This window comes from Zalophus californianus, chromosome 9 (assembly GCF_009762305.2).
Source record: "Zalophus californianus isolate mZalCal1 chromosome 9, mZalCal1.pri.v2, whole genome shotgun sequence".
In the NCBI taxonomy this organism is placed as follows: domain Eukaryota; kingdom Metazoa; phylum Chordata; class Mammalia; order Carnivora; family Otariidae; genus Zalophus; species Zalophus californianus.
In genome coordinates this window covers 110,962,682-110,989,992 of record NC_045603.1, presented here as the reverse complement: position 1 = coordinate 110,989,992, position 27,311 = coordinate 110,962,682, and the positions used below count along the sequence as shown (strand labels likewise).

Genomic DNA, 27,311 nt, shown 5'->3' with positions numbered 1-27,311 from the left:
AGAAAATACATATAAACTTATTTTAAAACATACATACAGGTGTACATATTCTCTCTAAAGAAAGAACAATTTCACAGTATTAAAATTCATGATTTGGTTGAAGAAAATATAAAAGCTTCAAAGAGAATCCAAAGTGTACTTAATAACTTCCCCTCACCCTGAAACAATAGTCCACTAGAAGTCAGGAACTGTGGGTTCCGGTTCAAGCTCTGGCACTAACAAGCTGTATGACATTGGATTAGATCACCTCATCCTCCCTGAAATTGAATTTTTAAATCTCTGTAAATGAGGGAATCAGATTAAACCACACAGGTCTCCTTTGTCTCTAGAAGTCTATGATTTTAGGCAATTTTTTAAAATACAGAAAGTTTTACATATGAGTAATTCAACATCTATTCAGAAAACTATCAAAAAAGATTTTATGTTCTAAACTCAAATATTAAATCAGGAATATATAAGTGAAAGATAAAGGAGATAAAATACCTCAGCTAAGAATTTACTACATTCTATTCTTTCTCAGCTAAATTCTCAATCAATAAATCATTTAATCTCTTCCTAGGTTCCTTATTTGTGAATTTCCTAACAGTGGAAAAATAAGAATGAGTAGTAACTGATTTAAATGCTTAATCTCAATCTACAGCTTTACTTTTTATTTTTAAATGTCTCACTAGATGTCAGTCAAGAGCAGAATATCCTTCGTACACTTTGCATAAGGACATTGTAAACATACTAGTTAGAATTCTGGTAGCTGAAGAAAAAAGCACATGTCTGAGAACACCTTTTTACACTGTGCATTCATATTTGTGTACATATCTTTCTACAACAGAGTTTCTCAACCTTGGCACGAACAACATTTTGGGTCAGATAATTCTTTACCGTGGGGGGCTATGTTGTGTGTTTTAGAATGTTTACTAGCATCTCTGGCCTCTACCCACTAGATGACAGAGGCATTCCCATTGTGTCAACTAAAAAGACTCCAGACATCGCCAAATGTCCTCTGGGGACATAACTGACCCTGGCTGAGAACCACTGCTTTACTATATAAATCCTAGAGTTATATCCAGATGTTTAATTACTTCTATAATGTACCCAAGCGTTTTATGAATGCTAAAAAATACAGAATTTAAAAAGGGAAATGTGGATGGATACACTGAATCAGTTTTATCTGAATCAGTTTTATTAAAGTACTTTAACTCCTAAAATATTATTTGCCTGTAAAATAATCATAATGAGTCTAAACCACAGAATAAGATTTACAAGAGAACACAGTAAAAATAACCCCAAACATGAATACATATGTAAAATTATTACATTCGGTCTTTTTACACATGGTAATTACCCAACTACTGTATTAATGATACAAATTAGACTGTTTTCCTTGAAATGTTAGCTTTGAATTTAGACTACCACCAAACAGCATCTTTTTATGAAGAAAATCTATCTATGAAGACAGATTTCCATGTAGTATTTCTCTTCCAGACTAATTCCATATCCTGGTGAATTAGCCAAGGTAACAATGTTTCTCTGACTACAATGAAGTCTGTTAATATAACAAACAATTCTATATAGCAAATCATTTCTCAGAACCTTATCTAGAGAATATTTATTCAACAAGTGTTAAAAGAAGTTCTTATTTTGCTCCTGATACTTTACTAGACTTGGAGAAATAAAGATGCCAAGAAACAGCCATTTTCTAAAAGCTTTTTATGGAGAATTATATTAAATCCTTAAGAAACAACCAATTCCTATTATTTAAACAGTTCAAACAGTTTTTCTAATTTAAAAAACTGAAATGCTTCAACACAGTTTATGAGGCTAGCGTAATTCTGAAACAAAACCAAAGAATTAAATGAAAGAAAATTATAAACCAACCTCACTTACAAATATAAATGAAAATACACAAAGAAGTCAAACGTTAGCAATCAAATCCAGCACTGCATTAAGTCAATCAGGAAAGAAGTAGAAATATTAATAAAATCTGTCTTTAGGAACTCTTTTACTATAATTCTTCACATTAACAGATTCACATAATCATCTCCACAGATACCAACAATGCATTTGATAAAATTCAATGTGGATTCAGGATAAAACTCCTAGACTTTTTTTTTTAAGATTTTAATTTGAGAGCGAGCGCATGCGCGTGTGCGCACTAGAGCATGAGCAGAGGGGGAGAGGCAGAGGCAGAGGGAAAAGCAGACTTTCCGCTGAGCAGGGAGCCAGGTGCGGGACTGGATCCCAGGACCCTGGGACCACCACCTGAGCTGAAGGCAGACACTTAACCAACTGAGCCACCCAGACGCCCCTATTTGACTTTTAGAAATTATTATTTAAAAATAAACATCACAGTTAGCAAGACACTGATAAGCATTTTCATTAAAAGAATAAAACTAGGATGCCAAGTATCACTGCTTTTATTCAACATTGTACTGGAGGTTCTATGCAATGTACTAGTAAGATATGAAAAATGAGTTAAACTCAAATACCTTAGAGGAAAAAAGATACCCTGATATTTGTCAATGACATAACAAATATCTGGAAACTCAAGTCCATAAAAACTAAGAAATTTAGTTAAGTTGGCCTGATAAAAGATCATCTAATCAATTTTCCATACATGAGCAAGGGCAAACGGGAAAATGTAACAATAAAAAAACCTTATTCACAATAAGAAAAGAATACAAATAAGCTTTAAAAGAAATGTACAAAACCAAATGGGGAACACTTATAAAATCTCCCTTAGGTGCCTAAAATCATACTTGAATAGATAAACCTTTGTTCCTAAATAAAAAACTGAACTTTATAATCATGTTACTTCTGCAAAAATTAATGTATAAACTCTACAAATTCAATGCAATGTCCAGAAAGCAGTATAGTTAGTACACTGCCTAGCAAAGAGCAGCACTTAATTAAATTTGTTGAATGAATGAACATGTGAACAAAAGAATGCAAACACATAATGCCCAAGTAAAAGCAAAATTCAAGGAGTAGGAACTGGTTACATGTGATAAAAAGAGAAAAAACTAGGAAAACATCCACATTTCTAGTATGGAGAAAGGATGGACAGTTGTGTCACCATTTAAGATAGAAACTATTTAAAAATGAATTGGGAGTTCAAGTACTCAGCTAAACACTAAGGTTATAAATATGAATTTAAAAATGTACTGTCTTCTGTACTTCTGAAACAAATAATGCAATATATGTTAAAAAAAAAAAAAAGAAGAAGATAGCAGGAGGGGAAGAATGAAGGGGAGTAAGTCAGAGGGGGAGACGAACCACGAGAGATGATGGACTCTGAAAAACAGAGTTCTAGAGGGGAGAGGGGTGGGGGGATGGGTTAGCCTGGTGATGGGTATTAAAGAGGGCACGTTCTGCGTGGAGCACTGGGTGTTATGCACAATGAATCATGGAACACTACATCAAAAACTAATGATGTAATGTATGTGATTAACATAACAATAAAAAATTTTAAAAAATAAAAAATGTAGTCTTCTAAGACTTCATACAGCAAAAGAAAAGTGAAACAAAAGATCATTTAAATGTATAATAGACAAGACTCAGAGCTATGTATGGGACACGCTATGGGAGCAAAAAGGAAAAAGACCTGGAAACAAGTGACTGAGTCCTAGAAATGAATAAATAAGAGTCAGTCAGGTAAAAGGTGGAGATACAGAGGCAATATGAACAAAAGTTTGCAAAAACAGCATGGTACAGTCCGGGAATGTTGTGACTCCTAGAGTAGGTAAAAGCAGTAGCAAGAGAAAGATCTAAGAAACAGCAAATTACAGAACAAGGAGGTTGAAGACTTTAAGCCAGGAAGTACATTCTGATTTAAAATTTAGAAATACTACAGATTTTAGAGGGACATAACCAGAGGCAGAGGATCAGTTAGGCTGGTACAGACGCACAGACAGAATAGGAGAGCTGCAATAGGACAAGATAGCAGGAATGGAGCAGCAGGGCCAGATTTAAGAAATAATTAGGTTAAATTAGCATGCAGATTTTGGGTGTTTATGTGAAGCATATTTTTTGTTGTGTTTGTGTGTTTACAGATCAAATAATGCCAAGATAAAGAGTAACATAAAAAAAGAGAAGCAAAGAGGAGTTCCATTCAGATTGTATTAGGTTGAAAAGCCTTTGAAAACTGCTGACAGACTGTTGGATATAAAGACTGGGAGTTCAGTACAGAAATCAGGGCTAAAAATATAAATGTAAGTCATCATTATTTACATGGGGCCAATAACCTAAGAGAGTATACAGAACGCGAGGAGGAGGAAAACAACTCTGGAGGAAAACAACTGTTTACAGTTGCTGAAATTAAATTGAGAATATACGTATAAAGTTAGCACAGGGTCTGACATGGTGACCTCTAGTGTTGTCATTATTATTATAATTATTATTGCAATTAATATAATTAAAGTACCAAAGTTGGAGGATCTAGTAAAAAAAGGGGGGGGGGCAGAAAGGAAAGTCAGAAATAGAAGATCTAAATAGGAAAAGGTAGTATTTAAAAATCAGAGAGAGGAAAAATTTAAAAAGAAGGGAAATTTGACCATATCATTCCAAAGACTTCAATACAGGGGCTCTGGAACAATCACTAGATTCAGAAATTAAGAAGTCATTAAAGGACTTCACCTTCCAGCCATGAGAATCCAAAATTATCTTCCTGCCATCAACAAGTAGAAAAGTGAATGAAACCTAGGAAACAAGTATATTCAGGCATTGTACAACAAGCAGCGCAGAACTGTGATCTCAGAAAGAAGAACCAAATGAGGTGCGTCCTACCATTCCAAGCTTTCTGCCTGGAGGTAGTTTCCAGAAATCAGCACAGGGAGGAGAAACCTAAACGGTTCAGTGACTAAACAGGAAAGATAAAGGTTTACATTTATTATTTAAAATGACAAAGGGAAAAATACAAGAAATGAAAATAATGATATAAATATCAAACACTGTTAAGAGAGGAAAAGGAGAATGTTCCCTAATTTTTCCAGAGAATCTCCAAATTTCGTTGGTGTTCTTCAAAACTGATAAACTAAGCAATGGAGGTGACAGTTATGTCTGAAATCCAGAGATATAAGAGTAATCTTAAGTACAAGAACATATAGTTAGAAGAGGTTTATTGACATGAATGAATGGTAAAATTTTAATATTTCACATTCTTAGCACCAGTTAAATTTTTTGACAGATGTTCATTTGAAATGTTGCTCATTTCATATCAGAAACAGTTTCTAGCAGAAGTAAAAATTTTGTTTTCTTAATTAAGAATCAACTTCATGGGGCACCTGGGTGGCTGAGTAGGTTAAGCGTCTGCCTTCACCAAGCAGGTTCCCTGCTCAGTGGGAGTCTGCTTCTCCCTCTGCGTCTCCCTCTCTGTGCTGGCTCTCTCTGTCTCAAATAAATAAATCTTTAAAAAAAATTAATTTCATAATTAAAATCAGCTTATACTTTCAACTTCCAAAACACGTGGAAAGAGAACAGGACTCAGTATTTTTGTTAATACTCTCACCTCTGGCAAAACGAAACTGTTTATTTATTATCAACCGCTGAAACCATTGAGAAAAAAAAAAAATCAAGAGAATTACCATTTATTGATCACTAAGGATTTTCCTCAAGAACTCTTAAAAATATAAGTTCTTGATAGAAAAAAATACTTAGTATAGAATATCAAACTAATGTTTACATATATACAAAACATAGTAACTTCAAAGAGGAATGTAAATAATAACACAGCATTTTGTATCTTAAAAAAAAGTATTTTTGGCTCACTAAACACACTCAGTGCTGGTGAAAGTCGAATGTAAGAGCTTCAGTTTACTGCTGGTAACTTTTATTAGCTGAAACCTTCTTAGCCAATAGTATGGCAGTATGTTTCAAAAGCTTTTAAAAATATTTTTAGAACAATGAGCAAAGAGGGAAAAAAAAATCCTAAGTACAGAAAAGTTTTTCACACAAAGATGTTCACTCCAATGTTATTTATCAGAAATAAATTAGAAACCATCTAAAATAAATAATCCAATCAATAAATGGGCAGAAGACATGAACAGACATTTCTCCAAAGAAGACATCCAAATGGCCAACAGACACATGAAAAAGTGCTCAACATCACCTGGCATCAGGGAAATACAAATCAAAACCACAATGAGATACCACCTCACACCAGTCAGAATGGCTAAAATTAACAAGTCAGGAAAGGACAAATGTTGGCGAGGATGTGGAGAAAGGGGAACCCCTCCTACACTGTTGGTGGGAATGCAACCTGGTGCAGCCACTCTCAAAAACAGTATGGAGGTTCCTCAAAAAGTTGAAAATAGAGCTATCTTACAACCCAGCAATTGCACTACTAGGGATTTACCCCAAAGACACAAATGTAGTGATCTGAAGGGGCACCTGCACACCAATGTTTATAGCAGCAATGTCCACAATAGCCAAACTATGGGAAGAGCCCAGACGTCCATCGACAGATGAATGAATAAAGAAGATATGGTATATATATACAATGGAATATTACACAGCCATCAAAAAATTAAATCTTGCCATTTGCAACGACATGCATGGAACTAAAGGGTATTATGCTAAGCGAAATAGTCAATCAGATGATCTCACTGATATGTGGAATTTAAGAAACAAAACAGAGGATCATCGGGGAAGAAAGGAAAAAATAAAACAAGACAAAACCTGAGAGGGAGACAAACCATAAGAAACTCTTAATCACAGGAAACAAACTGAGGGTTGCTGGAGGGGAGGCAGGTGGAGGAATAGGGTAACTGGGGATGGACATTAAGGAGGGCATGTGATGTAATGAGTGCTGGGCATTATATAAAGCTGATGAATCACAGACCTGTACCTCTGAAACCAGTAATACATGATATGTTAATTTTAAAAAAATAAATTAAAAAAAATCTAAAAACCATCCAGCAACAGAGGAATGGTTAAGTAAACAATGATATATGAGGCAATCTATATTTTTTTTTCAGAGAGGCACTAAAAATGGTGATGAGTCTTAAATAACATTATTAAAAAAAATTATGAGCTTAATGGGAATAGCAGAATATATAACTGCTTCTAACTTCCAACTAAACTCCAACTAAAAATTTACAAGTATGGAGAAAAACCAACTAAAACATTATCAGTTTCCTCTGGATAATGGGAATATGTATAATTTTTTTTCTATGTGCTTTATTTCCCAATTTATTTTTCCCAATTTCACAGTGAGAATTATTACCTTTAGAGTTTGATTAGGACAAGAATCCGGGGCACTTGATCAGTCCAGGGAGACTCATAAAAGTGACAACCAGAGTATTAACACTATATAAACCAGTCTTTTCTTAACAGGTGGTCAGTGGATCATCTGTATCAGACTCATTTACGAATGCTTTTTTTTTTTTTAATTTAAAATTGAGTCATATCCCAGAGTCACTGGGGATGGACAATGGTGGGGGTAGTAGTCAAGAATCTGTATTTTTAAGTACTCTATGGGATCCTTATGTATACTATTGTTTAGAACACACTGATAAAATTAAATCTTCCTGAATGGACTCAGGGCAAACTAGTCCCCCTGGCCCAATAAATTTGTATTATAAAAAGCAAAGTACTTAAAGACAATTCTGTTCAGACCACCAGTTGTTTCTCAGTCTGCAGATAAGCCAGAGAATTAAAATAACAAGAGGTACTTTCAACATATGAATCACATAAAAATTAGTTTTCTAATATTTTTAAGACTTAAGTATTGTGCACTTAAACTGAACAAAGAAGCCTGTTCATCAACTACAGACAACAAGAGCAAGTGATTGTCATACAAAATAATCTTTAAAAGGAGAGCACAGAAACAAAGTTAATTTTATGGGCCATATCTGTCATTAATTAACAACTGAACTGGGACTAGTACCTCTGCACATGACCCAATTTTGTATTTAAAAAAAGCCCTGGCCTGTTCCACTTTATCTATAGATTAAAATAGTCCTCCCACTATCCACAGAAAGAAAAAATTGGGGAACCATATATATAAGAAGATAACTTTAAACTTAAGACTCTACCTGAATCCTTACTTTTTTTAATAACAAAAACAGAGATTTGTCCCCTTTTTTCTTTTAACATTAGTTCAAGAATTGCTTCTAAAATAAACTTCAGGGAATGGCAGAATACGTATTTACTAAGGAGTTGTACCTATTGTTTCTTAAATAGCATATGCTACTCAGTACTGATACTTAGGTACCTATCTTCATATTAACAATAATAAAAACAGTAACAATGATGAATTATATTACATAAATATACTTCTATTTATGTTACTGAATAATCAGTTTAAGTCCCTGCAGCCTATAATCATATTTTTTATTTAGTTTATGGGTTAAAAAAAAAAAAAAAAAAGGCACTTACCAAATATCAGACTCCAAAACAAAATTTAAATTATGTTTTAACTCTATTTTAATTCATATGGAAAAAAGACATTTATGTGCCTTTGGTAATTTACCTGCTTAAACTCTGCCTTACCATAATTGCTAATCATCATTAACACTAGGCCAGTTAACAGAATAGAGGACAAAAAATAGCCAACAAGCCAATATTCAGTTAACACAACACTAAAATTTGTTTTAGTTTCACAAGTGAAAACTGCGTATCAGTTTTAACTGGAAAATTTAACTTTCCAAAAGAAATCTTTTTGCTTAAAACGAAATTTTAGGGACAAAAACATATTATTCCTTGTTTAATAATTTTATAATATAAATTCTAATGTTGATATCTTAAAGCATGACTGCATTGAGATTTCAGGGTCTGCAAGAGCATAGGGACATTTTCTATGATTTTACTTATTTAGCTACCATTTGAGGACTAATTTCAAGCTGTATGGGAGATGAAAGCAAGACAGTTCCTGTCCTTAAGGGCCAGCAACCTAGTAAAGAGACTGATAATAAAACGATTCCAATAGCATGAGCTACGTGCCACAGAAAGCTGTGTGGACAGGATGCTCTAGAAGCACAAAAAAGCAGCAATAAACAAGAAGAGAGTGAGGCGTGATGCGGAGGAAAGGTTCACAGCAGAGGTTTAACTGGATCTGTAAATGGAAGCAGGACGAAGCCAAGTAAGTCAAAGGAACTTGTGAAGGCGCTCCAAGTACACTCAAAATCTGTTTTAGCTGACATTAACACAAAGAAATAAAAAGCAGCCTTCCCATAATGAAACCTAACTGTGGCTCAGGGGAGTCAGTACTGTGAAAAGCTTTAATAAATATTATTTTCATAGTTAAAAAAAAAACAACAAAAATCTCTTTTCTGTAGTTTTTCTATTCACTGACTTGAGGTTGCTGAACTCCTCCTATAGGGTTTGTTACCTTATATTCACACACTAAAACTTTTTTAGCTCCTCATCTTTCATCTTGTTTCTGTACTCTTCCCCTCCCCTTTGATCACCTTAGCCAACAACTTGAACAACCCCTTCACACCATCAGAGATCTGCCACCATTTCTGTCTGTCCCCTGACAGACAATAAAGAAGGCAGGCCCCAAGTAGGAAAACTGTGAGGTCTAAAAAATGCTTATTTCTAGGAAGCCATAAACAAACATACTGATGAAGTCATTTCTGTGCTACCAACCTGCAAAAACAGATGCCAACTAACAAAAGCGCAATCGTACCATGCCATGCTAACTAAAAGTACTGGAGGGTAAGACAGTCTGTACCTAGAAGGTGGGTAGGTAAGAGCTGACAGACACCACAGTGAAAACCCCCAGGTAAAAGGGACCAATACATACATAGTCACAAGGGTGTGCACAATTAGGAAGTTTATCACAGGTAAAAAGATTTTCCAAAAGAAGAACAAAAGACAAATTTCCCCTTAAAGATTAAGCCCACACCCACCTCCTCCAATAATTTTCTGTTGTGCCCTCACATGCATCTCTTCCTACAGCCTCACTACGCTGTAGTTTATCGTGGTACTTATTACACTGCACTATAATCTCAGATTTACTTGTCCGCCTTTTCTTCTAGAACTTGATTATCTTTAGGGCAGATATGTTTGCCTTATTTCTTCATCTACAGTGACTAACACAGCACCTGCACATAGTAAACACTCAATACGTCCCCGAATGAAAATTACTTTCATATAAACTAAGAAGCTATCATGGAATCCATATACTGCTATTAATTCCTTTCTCCTGTTTTTATAGTCTCCTTGGGAAATCTTACCTAATTCTACTGTTTCAATAAAATCAAACTCACCCTGTAACATCCACCGCTCCCCCTAAATGACAGACATGTATTTTGAAGGACCTACTAGCATGGATCCTCCACACATTCCTCAAACTCCTTATATCCTCTGCCTAAACTTTTTTTTTCTGGTAACACACTATCTTTGAATATTCGCCAGTTCAAATAATAGCATCATAAGCTACTCAATCAGAAATCTCCAAGTCATCTTGTGTCTCTTCTCTTACTCCAAAGAGTTCCACTAATTCTTCCTCCTAATAAACCTCGAATTCCTTCTTCTCTTACCCTCAAGATAACTTAGTCTAGGTCCTCTTCATCTTTTTTGCTAAATGACTACAAGCACCCATGGAGGGGCGACTGCCTCCATTTCTTCACCCTGTTCAACTGGTCTTCCACAGTACCAATAATAATCCTCTAAAAACACAAATCTGATTTTTTTTAAAGATTTTATTTGAGAAAGAGAGAGCGAACGCACACAAGCAGGGGGAGGGGCAGAAGGAGAGGGAGAAGCAGGCTCCCCGCTGAGCAGAGAGCCCGACACGGGGCTCTATCCCAGGACCCTAGTATTACGACCTGAGCCAAAAAGTAGACGCTTAACCAACTAAGCCATCCAGGTGCCCCAACACAAATCTGATCTTGTTATTCACCTGCTTAAAAACATCAATGAATACTTCACTGAGTATAAAAGAAGTTCAAATGCCATAGCTGAGATTGTAAGGCTCTTGAACAGTCCAGGCGCAATCTTTTCTGCCCCATTCATTGCCATTCTCTTTACATCCTTTGCTCTGAAACCCCCATGTGACTCACACATCTACTATGAATGTCATGCTATTCCCCCACCCCTACCACTACCTTCAAATCTTTGTTTATCCTTCTGTGTGGGACATCCTGTCCCTAATCACCAACCAGTGAACTGCATATAAAACCATAAATAGCTGGTTCAAAGGTCACCTTCTCTTTGAGACGCTCCTCTATGCCTCAATGTAGAACTCCCATGTATCTAGAGCAGTACTCACACAAATATAGTATGAGCTAGGTATGACGTGTAAAATTTTCTAGTGGGGGGCACCTGGGTAGTTCAGTCGGTAAACATCTAACTCTTGATCCCAGCTCAGGTCTTGATCTCAGGGTTGTGAATTCAGGCCCCATGCTGGGCTCCACGCTAGGCATGGGGCCTACTTAAAAAAAAATTTCTAGTAGGCACATTAAAAAGGTAAAAAGAAGGAGGCGAAATGAATTCTAATAATATATTCATTTAACCCAATATATCTAAAATATTAGCATTTTACTATATAATCAATATAAAAATTATAAGTCTTTAAAATCCAGTGTATATTTTAGAGCATATCTCAATTCAAATCCTAAAATTTTCATCAAAGTACTTGATCTATATTTAGATTTCATAAAATTTACAAGTGAAAAAGCAAATTCACATACTCAAATTATTCTATGTCAGTTTTTAAATTTCTTAACAATAACTGAAACTAAAGTAAATTCAGTTCCTCAGTCTATCAGCCGCACATTCAAGCGCTCAATAACCACAGATGGTAACTGGCCACTGTACTGGACAATATCAATCCACAGCATTTTGTGTTCACCTATACTATAGTCCCCCTAACACTACATTATGTTCAGTTGTTATTTTTCAGTCTTTTCAACAAAACTCGAAGCCCCTCAAGAGTTTAGAGGAAGATCATGTATTTTCAAAGTCTAGAAACAAATAAATATAAACTAAAGATCGCTTCTCAAGCCGACTCAGATTCTGATAATTTTTCCCAGTAACTACTTTCCCAATCCATAGAAATTTTTTAAAAATAGAAAGGTAAATGAAACAGCTGCTAGAAACTAATATTTATTGATGAAACCTCATTGTTAAACATGTGCTGAAAGTATTCAACAAGATATCCTTGTCCTTGGTCAGTTAAGCAAACAAAATTCTCCAATAGGACATTATGCTGAAATAGCAAGACCTAGCTATTATTTTATACTGATGAAGCAACATGCAATGGCCTGGTATGCTGCCATTCATTATCACAAATCTCTCTCTCTAGGGACTTGAATGCTAACTGTACGATCAGCATTCAGAGGATGACTAAACAATACTCCATGGCTGAAAGTTCTAGAGAGTAACAAGTTTATGGTACAATCACGAATGAAAAGAATGCATCTGTGTTTACTTGTTGAAAGCACATAGTACACGCAGAAGTCTAAGCTTAGACACTGAGGTTTCTGGTAACAGCCAAAAATATAATAAATTTCAAAAAAATACAAAATTAATCGAGTACATGGTATACATTTAATTGGCTGACATACCATCCTTCCTGTCATCTTCTGATAAAAACCTATTCTTTTATGTTTTTTCAAAAATAAGATTCTGAAGTAAAATATTCTGAAAAACTAAGGAAAATATAAATTGTCACTTCAAACGAACACAACCAAATAAATGGATTTCTAACTTACTACACGTACCAATTTGTTAACAAGGCTGCATGTCAGCACTGTAATACAGTTGCTTAGATAATCTATTAATTCCAAACTCAGTGCATAATTTAAGAGTTTACAGTATTATATCCTTAAAGCTGTACTGAAAATCTTAAACCCATACAAAGTAAATAAAAAATAGATGATTTTCTATCATTTTAATGGCCACTTTATACTAAAACAAGAAATGTTTAAGCCCTGAATTCCTTAAAAGATAGTCAAAATAGGTATCTAGATACATATAGATGAACTTACTAATATAAAAATATGTGCATAATTCACCCACATATATGCATGAAAAAAATCAAAAGATACATATCAGTTCCTGTAACCTGTTTCATGGAATTATGGCTGGTTTTGTTTACCTGTATTCTCTTATTCTGAAATGAGATTAAAAAAGAAATTTTAGAAGAGAAAAAGGCCATTAGTTTTAAACCTATGTAACAATTCTGAAATGAAATTCTACAGCCTAAGCTATAAAGGCAAGAACACACTGATGATACCCATGGAGGTCAGTATCTAAAACTTTACCTAGAAAATTGAGAGCAGGCAAGGAGAAAGGGCTAGTTCACATTCATGAATATTCTGGGTTCATTCTAAATCAGAAATGTAGTCACCGTGCTTAGAATTAAAAACCTCATAAGCCACATTGAGAATACGGTTCCCATTAGAGCAAGTTCTCCGAGTTGCTAAAGGATAAAACAGGACAGGGTAGAGAAGAGAAAGGTGAAATGCATGAGGTAGAATGAGACTGTTCCCTAACGACAGTGGTCAAAAGTCCAACACCTCTCTGAATGCAGTTCATCCTCAAGTTTCATAAACTGAGGCCAGTCTAAACACTAAGTAATCATGCTCTTTGCAACCATCAGCACAATCCATTTCCAGAACTTTTTTCATCTTACAAAACTTAAACTCTGTACACATCACACAGTAATTCTCTATCCCCTCACCCCTCAGCCCCAGGCAACCAACACTCGACTTTCTGTCTATATGAACCTGACCATGCTAGGTGCTTCATGTAAATGGAATCATACATATTTGTCTTTTTGTGACTGGTTTATTTCATTTTACAAAATGGTCTCAAGACTCATCCATGCTGTGGCATGTGTCAGAATTTCCCTTCTAAGATTGAATAGTATCCCACTATATGTACATACTACATTTTGTTTATTCATCTCTTCACGGACTCTTGGGTTGCTTCCACCTTTTGCTATTATAAATAATGCTGCTATAAACATGGACATAAAATTTCTATTCCAAGTCCCAGCTTTCAATTCTTTTGGATACTGTGATGATTAATTTTAACTAGACTGGATTAAGAGAATGCTCTAATAGGTGGAAAAACACTATTTCTGGGGATCTCTGGAAGAGATAAGCATTTAAATCAGCAAAGTAGACTGTCCTCACCAAAGGAGGTTGGCATCTTCCAATCTATTTAGGGCCTAAATAGAACAAAAAGGCAAAGGAAGGGCAAAATCACTCTCTTACCATGACTCTCCAGGTTCTTGAATGTTAAGACTTAGACAAGGACTTACACCATCATCAGACCTTCAGACTTGGACTGAATTACACTACCGGCTTCCGTGGTTCTACAGATTGTAGATAGCAGAGTTGGGCTTTTCGGCCTCCATTACTACATGAGCCAATTCCTATAAGTCTCTTATATCTATAGATACCCTATTGGTTCTATTTCTCTTGAGAACCCTAATAAGAGCCCTTTTCTCTTGAAACACCTCAAATAAAACTTACCATTAGCTCTAAAGGTCATCATTCAAAAAAATAACCCTAATACCTTACATATTTTCCACATCCTGACATCCTACATATACATGGAAGACCATTAATCCAAAAGAGGGGGAAAACTCAGCAGCTAAGCTTAAAAGTAATTGAATTTTCTCTCGACCTCCTTATATATCCTTACTGCCAAAGAGAAAAATATAAAACATTCTACTTATATTTCAAAGTACATGAAATAAAATTCATCTAATACACTCGAATTCTACAGAGTTAATGCTAGCCAAAAATGCGGTTTATTTCCCAAATCCTCAGTCTCCTCTCAGGGCCCTTTCAACCTCTCTTCCTCTCAAAACTAGTTCTCAATTTGGATTTTTTTTTTAAAAGGCTCTTAAATACAAAAGATATGGGGCGCCTGGGTGGCTCAGTCGGTTAAGCATCTGCCTTCGGCTCAGGTCATGATCTCAGGGTCCTGGGATCGAATCCCACATCACGCTCTCCGCTCAGCAGGGAGTCGGCTTCTCCCTCTCCGTCTACTCCTCCCCACTGCTTGTGCTCTCCCAAATAAATAAATTCTTTAAAAAAATATTTTTTAAATAAATAAACACAAAAGATATGTTCCCCTAAGTCAAATTAACTACTGACCCTCAACTAAAGACTCAGAATTACTCTATCCTGTTCTTTTTGGTCTTTTTTTTTAAAGATTTTATTTATTTATTTGACAGAGAGAGACACAGTGAGAGAGGGAACACAAGCAGGGGGAGTGGGAGAGGGAGAAGCAGCCTTTCCCGCGGAGCAGGGAGCCCGATGTGGGGCCCGATCCCAGGAGCCCGGGATCATGACCTGAGCCAAAGGCAGACGCTTAATGACTGAGCCACCCAGGCGCCCCACTCTACCCTGTTCTAAGGCTCACTTGAAACACGCTGGTCTCCTCTGGTTCCAAATCAATTTTTTATATATGCTTGCTCCTTTTCATTAGGTATCTGAACATTCAAGGAGAAATAAAAAGGTTTTCATTCAAGGTTCAGAAGTCTATAAAAACAAAATGAGAAAATCTGTGACAGAGATCTAAATTAAGATTTACTAACTTCTTGTTTACTGTGTCTGTTTAGGATACTGTTGCTCTTCAGCATGAGACATACTGAAAGTGGCATAAAGATGCCTTGCTCCTTTTAATAGAAGAAAGTGCTAACCATAGGGAGGAACAAGTCTGGTTATCACAGTTTTTAGTCTTCATATTCGATTTCAGTGAATGTACTAACATGAAAACTATTACATAACAACAATGATACAGCAAAGCAAGTGACTATTATAAAAGTATCCATATTTTTCTTTTTATATTTAGTTACTAGAGAAACATTAAGATTTATTAATTCCCATTTCAATCATTAAATCTTTAGCTGAAAAGTTAAAAAGATCACATTCCTTCCCACTTGATTATGCCTAAAGAACAGCTAGTTATAAGTTATTACAACTGAATAAGTTATTATAACTGATAAACACTATTTTTCCTTAACTCATTTAAATTACAGTAACAGAACTGTCAATGAAGAAAAAAATTACTTGAATTGAAATATGAAATAGATGGCCTTTCCGTAAAAACAAATAATCTAATCCTTAGGCATATGTTACATTCCCCGAACGTTTAACAATACTATCAACATGACACAGCTGCTTAATAATTTTTTTTTAAAGATTTTATTTATTTACTTGAGAGAGAGAGAGAGAGAGAGAGAGAGCACAAACAGGGGAAGCAGCAGAGGGAGAGGGAGAAGCAGGCTCCACACTGAGCAAAGAGCCTGACACAGGGCTCAATCCCAGAACCCGGGATCATGAACTGAGCTGAAGGCAGACACTTAACCGACTGAGCCACAAAGGCACCCCAATGCCTTTCAATAATAAACATGACAAATCAAATGAAGGAAAACCTGGCATACCTGAGAGACATGTTTAGTAGATAATTAATAAAACTTTAAAACCATACTTTGCTGGCTAGAAAAGGGATGCACTAAGCTGCACAAAGCATTAGACTCTTCTTTAAATTATGCAATATAGTTATAAAAGGCAAAAAAAACTTAACAAAAAAAATTTTTTTTGAAAATAGAGAATAGGAGTAAAAAGAAAAAAACCCCACAAAACTCCAGAAAACTACTACTCCAGTAGAACCCCTGTTGATGTCTTAAATGAAGTTGTGGACACTTCTAATTTTTAACCTTCAAACATCTTGTACTTCCACAATTTCAAAATGAAACACCTAAGCTTCCTTTAATACAAAAATCTGGACAGTCTTAAACCAGCTGATAAACTTCTGAGCAATCGAGTAATAGCAACAGTTCTGTTTCATATATTATCTGTAGGACAATGTTTCTGCAATTTTGTATGAGCATTTTATTGTATTTCACATTTATTAAAATGAGGCAAAAAAATTTGAAAAAAATAGTACAGCATTGCCCTATATCTGACATAGAGACAAGAAATCTATAGTCCAAATTCAGCTTGCAGCCCATTTTTGTAAATAAAGTTTTACTGAAACATAGCCACACTGTTTCCATATGGCCTATGGCTGCTTTTTTGCTACAATGAGAGTTGGATACTTGTAAGAGAAGCCATATAAACTCACAAAACCTAAAATATTTACTATCTGGTTCTTCATAGAAAAAGTCAGCAACTCTGTGAAGATGCCCTCCCCATATTCAGCTAGATTTTACTAAAACCAAATACACAAGAATTAGATGAATTATGGATTTTACTACATTCTTCCAAAGTAATTACCTCAAATAAATTACAAAATTTACATCCTTTCAGCAGTGACATTCTCCTATAAACTTCAGAAAGCAGAAAATGCAATCTTCAGCTTTTATATTAACAGTGAGTTTCAACTGTTTTCTTAATTCACACGTTTTAATACCTATTTAAAAGACAAAAATAGTTCTCTTAACTACAGACTCAGTTATCACAAAGACCTTTAGTGATTGCCTTCAAACAAATTTTATTTTAAAAATATAACTTTATTAGTAGCTAGCCAATGTCAAACAGACACACAAATTGAATGCAGAATCTCTAGCTTTAAAAATTAACTTATGGGGCGCCTGGGTGGCTCAGTTGTTAAGCATCTGCCTTTGGCTCAGGTCATGATCCCAGGGTCCTGGGATCAAGCCCCGCATCAGGCTCCCTGCTCAGCGGGAAGCCTGCTTCTCCCTCTCCCACTCCCCCTGCTTGTGTTCCCTCTCTCGCTGTGTCTCTATCAAATAAATAAATAAAATCTTAAAAAAATAAAATAAAATAAATATTAACTTATTTCGGGCGCTGGGGTGGCTCAGTAGGTTAAGCTCTGCCTTCGGCTCAGGTCATGATCTCAGGGTCCTGGGGATTGAGCCCCGCATCAGGCTCCCTGCTCAGTAGGGAGCCTGCTTCTCCTTCTCCCGCTCCCCCTGCTTATGCACCCTCTTTCTCTAATAAATCTAAAAACAAATTAACTTATTTAACTTATTCTTCCCCAAATATTTTCCCTCTGACTTCATAGGTCATCCTATTCATTGCTTTAACCTACTTATTACCTGCATTTCAACAAATCACCTAACATGCTCACACTTGGCTCTAGTTTAAAAAAAAAAAAAAAGTCAATACAGATTAACAGACTGACACTATAGGTTAGCAGGGTTTTCTTCCTAGCTTATTTATAAAATTGTATTAAATGATACTGTTTATATTTCTTACATGTCAGGAATTTTTAAGACAATGAATGGTGTCTCATTCATATTCTGGGTCTAATTCTTATTGTTGTACTACTATATTTTGACTTTTCCTTTGCATTTGCAAACAGAAAATTAGAGCTGTATTGGGGGATGAAAAAGTTTGGGAAACGTTTGTAGAGATCCAAACAGAAAGGAGTTGAAACTTGAAGGGAAAATAAGAATAGCAACTACATAGATTTGAAATACACACAAACACATACACATATTTTCTAAAGGAAATTAAGCCGCTCTGTGGCAATAAATATTACAGAGTATAAGTGATTTTGTGTTGCAATTTCATTTCCTCTGATTAACAATGACATTTTCCTTCGTCTAAATAAACTTAGGCTTAAACTGTCTATTCAAAATAATTTAATTGTCCTCCAAAAAAGCTGAAGTCACTTAATTGTCTTGGTTTTCCAGACACTCCACCTCTCCCATTCCTCCACTGGCTCCTAGAGGAGTCAATAAGAATTAATGTGTGCAACTTGATTTTTCTATGATATATATAGAGAGACACTCAAGACATGGTGACCCCTAAACTTCTGAAAGAAAGGTGTGTTGGGGGGACACCTAAAACACCTGAAGTGTACATCACTGCAAAGCATAACCTGGCAGTTTCTGTATCAGATAAAGTACCATAACTAATATCACCACCACTTACAGTACCAGAATCATATTGGAATATCCTATATAGTTCCTTGATGTTTACAGTAATGGCTCCTACATGCTTCTACCAGGTTGCTGGCTATTCTGTTCTCTGCAGGTACTTTTAACAAGTCAGGTAATATCCAGCCAAATCAAAATTTCTTATCAGAGATCACAGGAAAGCAACAGAAATAATCTACTATTCCACAATGGTATCTGGTATTCTTTCATAAGGTATCATTCTATCATAAGACATGATCCTTTGCTCATCATCATATCCCCAGAACCTTGCACAATACAAAGTACACAGCTGGTGCCCAATAAACGTTTCTTTAGTGAATGTATGAATTAATTATTCCAGTAAATCTAAAGTCATGATTTTTATTTTATTCTTCCCCAGTGGTGTTTTCCCTTCCTTTCCATATAAGAAGTGATCAAGATATTTAACAAATATGTATGAAAAAAGGAAAAAAAAAAAAACAGTTCTCTTAAAGCCCTTAGATGACAATGGGTATTAAAAAACTATTGTTTAGTGGCGCCTGGGTGGCTCAGTCATTAAGTGGCTCAGGTCATGATCCCAGGGTCCTGGGATCAAGCCCCATGTCGTCAGCTACGCGGGGGAACCTGTTTTTCCTTCCCCCACTCCCCCCTGCTTGTGTTCTCTCTCTCTCTTGCTGTCTCTCAAATAAAATCTTAAAAAAAAAAAAAAACTATGTTTAACTTGATGAGTTCAAACTTCTCTGAAATATAGGGAAGATACTGCAGATTCTGTTTTCAAATACCCTGCCTTGTTGTCTCAGAAAAACGCTTATCTAAAAAACATGGCCTCAAATCTCTTCATGTAAAATAACCAACAGAGATACATATAGGCATCTACGTCAAATTATGCCTAGTAATTAAGTTGCACCTTTCATACTTCAATCAGACATATAATGGTATTTCTATGACTTTTATAGACATACATTCACTTGATAAGTACATTTTATTTCCTAAGTAAATATTAAAATAGGCTTTAGCTATTTTTCCTTTCTTCTATTTTTAATTAAAATGTAAAAAAAAAAAATAGGGGTGCCTGGGTGGCTCAGTCGGGTTGCCTTCAGCTCAGGTCATAATCCCAGGATCCTGGGATGGAGCCCTGGGTCGGGCTCCCTGCCCAGTGGGGAGCCTTGCTTCTCCATCTCTTCCCTGCTTGTGCTCTCTCTGTCTCTGTCTCTCTCTCAAATAAATAAAATCTTTTTAAAAGTGTCAAAAAATATACAGTACAGTCTGTACGCCTGAGGTCAAACTAACAAAGATACATCTACACATAATAACAGAAACCACTTATATAGTATATTTTGTGGACCAGACACTAGTCTAAGTACTTGTATTAATTCATTTAATCCTCGTAAAAATCCTATGACATAGGTACTATTATTCCCACTTTACAGATGAGGAAATGCTGCCAGAAAAGTTCAGGTACTCATCTAGGGCCCGACAACTAGAAAATGATCTTTGAACCCAAGCAACCAGGCTCCAGAATCCATGCTCTCTGCCTCTCTTACACTATGTTGCCTCTACACTTCATTAATGGGTAAAAAGTTTATTAAAGTTGTAAGTGTAATTTAATACTGAATTTTTAGAAATGGTTAAGCTATAGAAACTTATAAGCTATTTAGAAAGTAAACCATACCAAAATTCAAGTCTTCTTTGAAGTACACTGAAGACTAAATTGGAAAATCAAGAAAAGGACTTGTGCCAGAGAATGAAATAACATTTCTGTTTGACAATGTACGTATTAATTAGGAAATAGAACTGAGAAGTCCTATTCTTCAATGTCCAGCTCTTCTGATTTCACTAGTAGCCTTTTATGCTCTCTTTCATTCACTTACTCACATTCAAGAAATGTTCAACATATCCCTGACTGAAAGGACAGAAAAAGTAACAGACAAATCGCTGTCCCTGAGAAGTATGGCACCTCAGGGATGGGAAGCAAGACTCAAAGCAGCTGAGTGTGTTTCCCAGACTTTACATTGTAAGTTCCTCAAAAAACAGTATCGTATCAGTTTTCTATAAGAATATTAAAATTGACAAAAGATTATCAAATGTTAAGTGTAGTAAGCAATGTTATGTTAAAAAAAAATAAAAATAAAAACACGCCTAAGGCAGTAACAATTTCCATATAGGTAGAAAAACAAGAATGCATGCCCACTGATATATATTATAAGAGGCCCAATACAGTATACAAAATATGTAGTACACACTCCAAACAAATCAATTCTAAACTATACATTTAAGAATTTTTGCTTGCCTCAGAAAAGCTCTTTCGAAGGGTCTCAAATAGAAATCCACAAAGCTTCCAACTGTCTCTCTTCCAATAAAATTTTCCTTAAGCAGGAACAAAAATAATACATAGCAATTAATATTTATTAAGCATAAACTCTGTTGGAAGCACTTGACTTATCTCGTTAATCTTCTCAACACCAAGGAGTTTAATTATTCCTCCTCATGAGGAAGTTGTTGAACTCAGATCAAAACCAGGTCTATTGGATTTCAAAGTCCAGGCTGTTACTCAGCACCTATACTGCTGCTACCGAGAAGGAGTAAAAGAAATCATTTCTCAGAGCTGTGTTTAATAAATACGTTCATTACCATAGTGTAAAATATTTTCAAATTTAAGAACTGGCACATTGTCTTTCCCTGAAACTACAAACAGAAAAACACTAACAAGAAATACTAAGTTATTTGATTTTAATTCCAGTTTGCCTATCTTTTAACGAAAGCTGACGATACTGTTCCATACTTTCTAAAACGTGCCTGGCACAGCATAAGTAATCAATAAATATTTTAAATAATTAAAGAATACTCTCCTGTCTGTAAGCATGGCAACCATACGGTTCAGTTCAGATTTCAACGCCTCCCACTGTCCCAAGAAGTACATTCTCACTTCCCATACTTGGTCATAACAAAGTATAGGACAGGCTTTGGTTCTGATTTTTGGTTCATAAAGTATGGTTGCCACATCCATGACACCACCAAAAATACAAGCTCAAAATTTTTTCAACTGTCCAACTAATTTTGCTATGCACAATAAAAGTAGAAGAAGTAACAGAGCAAAAGTATATTCCACTAGGAAACAGATTACTACTTTATTCAATATACAGAGTGATCCAACTTACTGAGTGCCTTTAAGTATGGCGCATGAGGTAGTTTTAAGCAGAAAAAGACAATTCTCAAGATTTATTTTCATGGTTCTGTAGTACTTTGGAAATTATAAAATAAGGGCCATGACACACCCACCAATTTCTTTTTCAAAATACTTTCAAATACATTTCTGACTGCAGTACCATACCTCTGTCTACTCTCCCAAAGTAAGGGACTGAATACCTTCCCACTCCATTTATTTCTCAAAGAGAAGGGGAGGCTGAACAAATCCCCCATTGTGAACCATTCAGCTAGATTATGTGCTTAGGTACTTATGAGATTTTAACTAACATCACCTATAGTCCCCATCTGTGGAGAAGCTACTAGATACAAAAACTAAGAAGGCCAGATGTATACTCTGGGCTCTAACTAAGAGGCCAAATATGATAAGGAGAATTCAGAGGATAGAGTCTCCAAAATAAGACTCAGTCTACATCTACAGAACTTTAAAAGAATGTCACAAATAATAAACACACTAAGAGTTCAGAAAGAAGGAGAAACAAGTGTTTCAAACTTAGAGAGTAAGGGAAACAAGGTTTTTGTTTAGATTTTTTTTTAATCAGACAGAAAGTTGAATATCTAGCATTTTTAAAAATTATAGTAATCACAGCCTACAGTAAGCAAAACTATTACCTGGAATTTTTCAGCATTTTCATTTCAGGGGAATTAGGCAAATGATATCTAATAGTACAATTTTTTTTTCCCAAAAAGTTACATTGAGTATGTCCTGGAGAGACACTACAAACTAACATACTACTATAAAGACAAACTAATAGTAATAATTACGAAGACTACAAACGTCTTGGTTTCTTTACAGAAAGGTTCAATAATCTTTCATATACTGTTACTAATGCTGGAGCATGGATTACAATACACCAAAAAAAAAAAAAAACCCTGCATATTATGCTTAAGGAAGAACCTATATAGTAGGCAGGCTTTTTTTTGTTTAAGTTTCCCATCTTCTAACTTCAGCACAAAAGATATTTAAAGCAGTCGGACTCCTTCCTCTTTTCCATCCTTACTAGAGACATAAAGTCTTTCACTTCTTGTCATTTCTATTTTTGCATATCCAAGGTTTTAAGATCCTGACACTGAGTATTTTCACATTATGCTTTCCTTGTGAGAATGTGACTTTATGTACAACAATTTTTGATTCAAGTACAAACTACTTCTAAGGCAAGAAATTTCCAACACTTTAGTATTACTGTAATTCATTATATTTCATATGGGTTTACAACAGAAAAATTAATTCAATTCTATGTATTGTTAAAAGACCACTGAATATATGCTGATTTAACTGACACAGATTTTAACAAATTATTCACCTAACCGGTTGTCTAACTGAAAAAGAGTTTAGCCAAAAAGTATATAGCCAAATTTTAAAACATTTTATCAAAAATTTTTATCATCATCAACCACTAAACCACTAAACACATAACTTTTACCTACTACATAAAGGAGTACATTCTAAGGGGAAGAACCCTGCAAGAGAAGGGGAGGCATTTTAATGCCTCAATCAAATGCCATTTTCACACAGCCTGATGTACACTTTCACTGAAACAGCAATTTTTTTTTTTAAGAATTTATTTATTTGACAGAGAGAGACAGTGAGAGAGGGAACACAAGCAGGGGGAGTGGGAGAGGGAGAAGCAGGCTTCCCACGGAGCAGGGAGCCTGATGCGGGGCTCGATCCCAGGACACCGGGACCATGACCTGAGCCGAAGGCAGACACCCAATGACTGAGGCACCCAGGCGCCCCTGAAACAGCAATTTTCAAAAATTGTGGTTCTAGAGTCCCTTTATACTCCTGACACAAAAGAGCTTTTGTTCATGTATGTTCTATCAATTGCTATATCTAGTTATTAGGAATTAAAACAAAGAACTTTCAAAATTATTTGTTCATTTAAAAATAAACCCCTTATATGTTAGCATAAATATATATTAATGAAAACTAATTAGTCTCCCCAAAAACATTAGTGAGAAAGATGGCATTGTTTTACATTTACAAATCTCTGTGTGGACTCACCAATCTACTTCTACATTACGTCTTTTGTTATATGTTGTTTTGAACTACATGAAGGGAAAATGGTCTTATGAAGACATGCAGATGGAAAAGGAAGAACTATTTCAGTAGCCCTTCCAGTAATTGTGGACATTCTTCTCTGACACTACCAAAACTCAGTAAGTGGTAGTTTCTTATCTTACAAATACTGAAACATTTCATTACGCAGCATCAAAGACAAAGAACAAAACAAAATACTCATTATTACCAATGTTTCATCAGAAAAGTCTTAAGATTGAGAAGTATAAGCTCATGGTGGCTGATATAAATTCTTAAAATTCTAATTTGTACTTTAAAGCTTGAATTTTATCATTTGCAACAAACACGGTTTTCCTTAAAGTGATGGGCTTACTCTGTTCATATCTGAGAAAGTACCTAACAAATGCCCTAGTATGAACACTGTTTCTCAATTACTCTCTCAGGTAAAACTGATGTTCTGTGAAAAGTGACTGGTTCAACTCCTAACTCAAGAATGTCAAATTTTTTATTTTGTTATATTTAAGTATTTTTAAAAGATATAAGTACTCCCCTGACTTTGCAAACTGAGAATATGGAATTGTTTCTTCAGTGTAATAAGAAATTCATCTCTACCTACCTTACAAAGCAGTGGTGAAGCAACTGCATATGTAAGCATCTTTTCTGGTGCCTGACACATTGAAGATACTCAGCAATGGCTAGTCCCTTCACCTTCCTCTCCAATCGTGCTTATTTTCATGAATTCCCTCTAGTTTATTTTTGTATCTCTCATCAGAAATCAAGTTGTTACCCACTTTCCAACTACGTTCAAGTTACTGAATTCTATACTGCTGAGTCAGAAAAGTTGGCAAATAAAGTAGTGTTCAACCCAGATTACAGAAAGAGGGCTTCAGAAGTCAAGTATCTTGTAGAAAGGCCCTGAGACAAAAATTTCTCTGGTTCAGAAGCCTCTTCTGCACCTCCTTCCTTAATATGCCAAGTTACAATCATGATTTTCCAGACATCTGAGCTTATGTGTTACTATACCACACTTCAAAGTAATTATGGTGATAAAATTATTTGTTAGTCATTCTGAGTCTAAACCATCCGTCTGGCATTTACTGAAGCAATTGCTAAAGATATTCTATGCATACAGATGAGATTTTTCTGAAGAAAAATGCAAAAATGTTTCCACATCTGTTGTTTTTGTTGATATGTCACCTAGATTAGCAAATTCTTTCCTAGGAAGAAAACAGGGTGAAAACACAGAATATAATGTACACATTTTTTAATGACTCTATTAAGATTATGTTATCTTTTCAACCATATTTTCCTATTACTACTCTACTACAATCCTACATTTATATGTGAGTATGTATATACACATATACATTTATATGTCAAGAGACAGAAAATTCCCAATACCCCAAGTCAACTGACACAGTGACTTTAATCTTTAAACATAATGTCTGGCTTTTTTAAATCACAGACTAGAATATTCATGCATTTAAGTCTATCAGAATTCATCTACAGATGTGAAAAAATTTGTATGCAATTTACCTTAGAGTATCCAAAAATTCTGAAACATGAATATATTAATTCCATATTCCAAAGGATATATCCCACAGTATAGCGAATCACTGTGCTATACGAACATTTTTTTTTAAGATTTATTTGAGAGAGAGTGTGAGAGAGAGAGAGAGCGCACATGAGGGGGGGAGGGCCAGAGGGAGAAGCAGACTCCCCGCTTGGGAGGGGAGCCCAATGCCAGACTTGATCCTGGGACTCCAAGATCATGACCTGAGCCGAAGGCAGTCGCTTAACCAACTGAGTCACCTAGGTGCCCCTGAACATTTATTGTTTCTTACTGTCTAGCATTCTCCTTTTCACATACTGTCTAGCATTCTCCTTTCACCACCCCCATTCCTTTCTTTAGTTATCTGCCCTCCCCCAAATAATGTGATTCTGACAGGACTGCCAATCACACTACCCTGTACACCTCACACCTTCTTTGTGAAGGGATTGGCACAAAATGCAGTTCTGACAAATCAGAATACTCAACCTACCTAACAGAGTAATTGGCCCAGAGATGAGCGCAAGACTTAATCAAGCTAGGTTGAGATGTTCCTGCAAAGGATTTTACATATGAACTTCAGGTCTGTCTTTTGGATCTAACCGTGATGATAAAGCCTGGGGTAGTCAGTTGCACATCCCGTGTATTAGTCAGAGAAACAGATCCAACAGGATGTATGTGTATATAGAGAGAGAGAAAGAGAAAGTAATTTATTTTAAGGAACTGGCTCAGGCAATTATGGAGGCTTGGCAAATCCAAAATCTGCAGGGTAGGCTGGCAGGCTGGAGACCAAGGGAAGAGTAGCAGTTTAAGTTCAAAGTTTACTGGCAGAATTCCTTCTTGCGGAGGGGAGGGTCTATTCTGCACTCTATTAAGTATTTCAACTGATTGGATGAGGCCCATCCACATTATCGAGTGTAATCTGCTTTACTCAAAGTCCATTGACTTACATGTTAATCACATCCAAAAACACCTTCACAGAAACATTCAGAATAATATTTGACCAAATACCTGGGCATCATGGTCCAGCCAAGTTGACATACAAAGTTTCAGTTCTTCATCACACTTCTCTTGTCACCTATAGGCATATCTTATTAAGGTGGTGTTTTCTTTTAAATCAGTATTGTCTTCACTATACAGATTATTTACTACATTATTTGCTGTCAAGAGTTACTGGCAGAAATAGAACACAATCTTTGACTTTAAAGACTACAACCTGAAAAGGGCAAGATATGCACAAAAGGGAACATTACTTTGCTCTTCCAATTTTATAGCACAGAAAATTCCTCTCTACTTGAAATCTGGATCTTCAAAACTTCCTTTGCTGAACTAGAATCAGTCTGGGAATTCCATCCTTGCCAGCTGATTCCCTGGCCTTCAGAACAGCTGGTGTCAATGAATGACCTGGTACAGGACAAGTATAATGTGGGAAGACCTAGAGAATCAATCTCAGAAACAGAGGATATGGTTGATAACTACTATTCTGTCTCCCTGGCACCTCTCCCCTTCCTTATTCTGGGAACAGCATACCTACTATTTCTTTGGAGGAGTGCTTTCTCTGTAAATTCCAAATATGGAGTTTGGGTAGGGCCCAATCATGCCCCTGGCCATAAGTATAAGCATGTCATAAGCCAAGCCCAATTCCTTCTCTGAGATTTTCTGAATTAGAACCAAGAGAAGAAAATAAAATATTTTAATACAAAAACGAAGGACATGAGCCTAGTAGTTGCTAGCAACTCATCTATAGC

The 27,311-nt window shown here is 35.6% G+C and overlaps 1 protein-coding gene across 7 annotated transcripts in view; it reads right to left on the bottom strand.

The window, feature by feature from the left end:
* ARHGAP12 (Rho GTPase activating protein 12) overlaps positions 1-27,311 on the bottom strand; it is a 115,175-nt gene that overhangs the window by 57,209 nt on the left and 30,655 nt on the right. The gene's annotated exons all lie outside the window — the stretch shown is intronic.